This window comes from Myotis brandtii, unplaced genomic scaffold (genome assembly GCF_000412655.1).
Source record: "Myotis brandtii unplaced genomic scaffold, ASM41265v1 scaffold353, whole genome shotgun sequence".
Taxonomy (NCBI): Eukaryota; Metazoa; Chordata; class Mammalia; order Chiroptera; family Vespertilionidae; genus Myotis; species Myotis brandtii.
In genome coordinates, this window is record NW_005363578.1 from 843338 (window position 1) to 846853 (window position 3516).

A 3516-nucleotide genomic window follows, 5' to 3' on the forward strand; every position below is an offset into this window, starting at 1 on the left:
TAGATTTGCCAAATGTTTATTCCTAATCTGGCAACCCAAGATTGAGGTGGGAGGTGGTGGGTGGGTTATAGCAGCAGTTGCATGTTGTTTAGGGCTGACCCTCCGAGTCTGAGGTTACATTTTTAAGGTATTATGGAAAGATATGGTAATAAATTCTCCTATATCTTCCCAGTTTTGTTTGATTTCTTTTTAATAGTCCCCAGAAAACTTCTATTAAGAATCTTTACATGGACTTAGGCCACCCAGACCCCTTTCTGCTAAAATGTGGAAGAAGCATCCTGTGATTTAGAATTTTTTCCTTTTGCAGCATAAATGGATGACTGTTTCCCACTCTACCACTCATAACATTTAAAAATCATGAATTGTTTATATTAATTTTTATTTGTAAAACTTTAAAATTTCACTTTAGTATATTGATGTGATCATGCATGTTTACTGTAAGATCAAATTCATTGTATATTTGAAACAGTAATTTAAAAATATAAAGTGTATTTTAAAAATTTTTCAAGAAAATATTTTGCTAGCATATTCCTAATATTTTAAAAGAAAACTTTTGTGAAGGTTTTGCGCCAAACATGGTACTCAGTATAGTTACCTAAATGTTTCACATTTCATAAGGATAGCTATCCTTAATTAGCAGAATAGGAAGTAAAATTTCAACAGAGTGACTTGCCCAAGATCACAGCAATTAATACATAACTAGATGCCCAGTGCATGGAATTTGTGCACTGGTGGAGAGTGTGGCCTGCAGGGATGACCCGATGTGGGAGCGCTGCTCACCCCGGTCAGCTGAATGGCGGCTCTGACTGTGGGAGCGCACTGACCACCAGGGGGCAGCTCCTGCAGTGAGCGTCTTCCCCCTGTTGGTCAGTGCACATCATACACACCCCAGCGGAGGCGTCTTCAGACAGAGATGGCTCCTCCGATCACCTGGGGATCTTTGAAGAGATTGGATGCGGAAGCTCAGAGCATAATGAATGATGAGGGGATGGAGGATCAGCCGCAGACACGTTTCCTGATATACTTGGCCATCATCACAAAAATCTTTATTGTGCTGTCTCCTTTGTAGTCAAAAGTTTCCACCAACCAAACCCTGGCAACAACTAATCTGTTCTCAGTTCCTGTAGATTTGCCTTTTCCAGGATGGCTTCCTTCTCTCAGTGTAATGCATTTAAAATCCATCCATATTGCTGTGACTATTGGTATTTTGTTCTTTATTCTTATTTAACAGTATAAAATTATATGAATATGTACAATTTGTTTATACATTTATGGGTACTTGGGTTGTTTCTCATTTTGGTCAATTATAAGTAGAGTCACTATAAACATTCATGTACAGTTTTTACATGAAGAAAATGTGTCATTTCTCTAGGGCAAAAAATTAGTAGTGGGATTATTGGGTCATATAGTAAGAGTATATTTAATTTAATATGAAACTTCCCAGCAGAATTACTGTATAACTTTGTATTCCCAATGGCAATGAATGCAAGTTCCAGTTGTTTTGCCTCCTTGCTAGCACTTGGCATACTGTATATACTTTTCATTTAAAAATATACATTATGGAATATTTAGTTTTCATGTTAATAGGTATGTATTATTACCTCATTATGGTTATAGTTTACATTACCCTAATGTTTCATGATGTTGAGCAATAAAAGGGTTTTTATTTTTATAACGTGTTAGATATAGTCATTAAAGAAAACAGAATCTGAATGAAGGAAAGCATGGGTATGTAGATTGAAAGAAAACAAATTGACTTTTGGAAAACATAATTCAAACCGGTTAATACCAATATAGATTTTTTTTTTTAAATTGCTAGCAATCATCACAAAAGAATTCTCTGAGCTTCCAGAGCACAAAATACATACATAGGGGGAAACCTAAATAGAGAAAGATTAGGCTCAATTTAGACTTCTGTAGGGCAGCAATCTATGACAGAACACAATGGAGCAAAGTTTTAAAATCTCAGAAAAAAAGTACATACTTTATTTTCAGTTAAATTCCCATTCAAGGTGTAAAGTAACAGAAAATATGTTCACATATGCAAACCTGAATGAACTAGACCCACTCCATGCGTTTTTGAGAAAAATCAGACCAAAAAATGAAATGACACAACAAATAATGGTGTTTGTAACAACCAGCAAAAAAAAGAAAAAAAATCTAAGCATACTAGTTAGTTTTGAACATATTAAAAAATTAAATACTCTGTTTATATAATTTTCTTATAACCATATATATGTAAATACATATATTATTCTCTATTTTATCTTTATGTTTGTACATAAATAGAGATATAATATAACTCAGTACGAGAATATCTGTGATCATAATTAATGGTGAAACACATGGATCTCTCATTAACATAAGGAACAAAATAAGTTGATAACCATAATTATTACTTAACATTATAGAAGTGTCAGTCAATGCTCTGATTAAGTTTATGATGTTGTAAAACTTGGAGAGGATAAAAATTATTTTCCCAACAGATATATCCTAAAATATGTCCATTTGATATATAAGATTTTGACTTGCCACACCCTTTTTCCTGCTGAGTGGCATTTCTTTGCATGATTGAGCTGATCAGATCTCCCACAGCTTGAAAGCAGCTCAACACAGGAAAGAGAGGAGCCAGAAAGTTATCTTCCTTGGTGAGCAGTTGGCACAGTAGCATTAAAGTCCTTTTTCAGATTACTCCAGCTTTGTCAGTGAGTAGCTGCAGTTTCATGCATTATTTGCTATGTTAATCTTGATTTATTTTGTCTGTGCTATTCTTACATACTAGAAGCCTGATACATGAAATTCATGTGTGGAGGGGGTGTCCCTCAGCCCGGCCTGCATCCTCTCCAATCTGGGACCTCTCAGGGGTATTTGACTGCCAGTTGGGCCTAAACCGGCAGTTGGATATCCCTCTCACAATCCGGGGCCACTGGCTCCTAACCGCTCACCTGCCTGCCGCCTGCCCTAACTTTGCCTGCCTGCCTAATCCCCCTAACTGCTCTCCCCTGCTGGTCTGATCACCCCTAACCACCTCTGCCTTGGCCCCACCACTGTGGCTTTGTCCGGAAGGACATCCGGAAGACGTCTAATTAGCATAGTACCCTTTTATTAGTACAGATATTTTTCATGAAAATTTCAATTGCACTATCACATGATTGTTTTCTTTGTTAACTACTGAAGCAATTGTAAACCAATAATGCCATATATTCAATGTTCTAATGAAGATAATTGACCTATTTTTGTTTTTTTCAGGAACAAGTTCTCATTTTAAGTCAAGGATAGAGTTACGTGCACATGGATAATCTTATACCTGTAGAAAGTAAGATAATAAAATAAAAAGTAATTCAGTAAATAGCTAATTACATATTTAATTATTAGACAAAAAATCCAGTTTTCCCCCATCAGAAAATCTTTTAGAAAATATAATGGAGGAAATATTTGCATTAATAGTGGCAAAAGAATAACATGTCTGTAAAGAAATTTAATACTAATGGGAAACACTTAACCTTTGAGAGATTA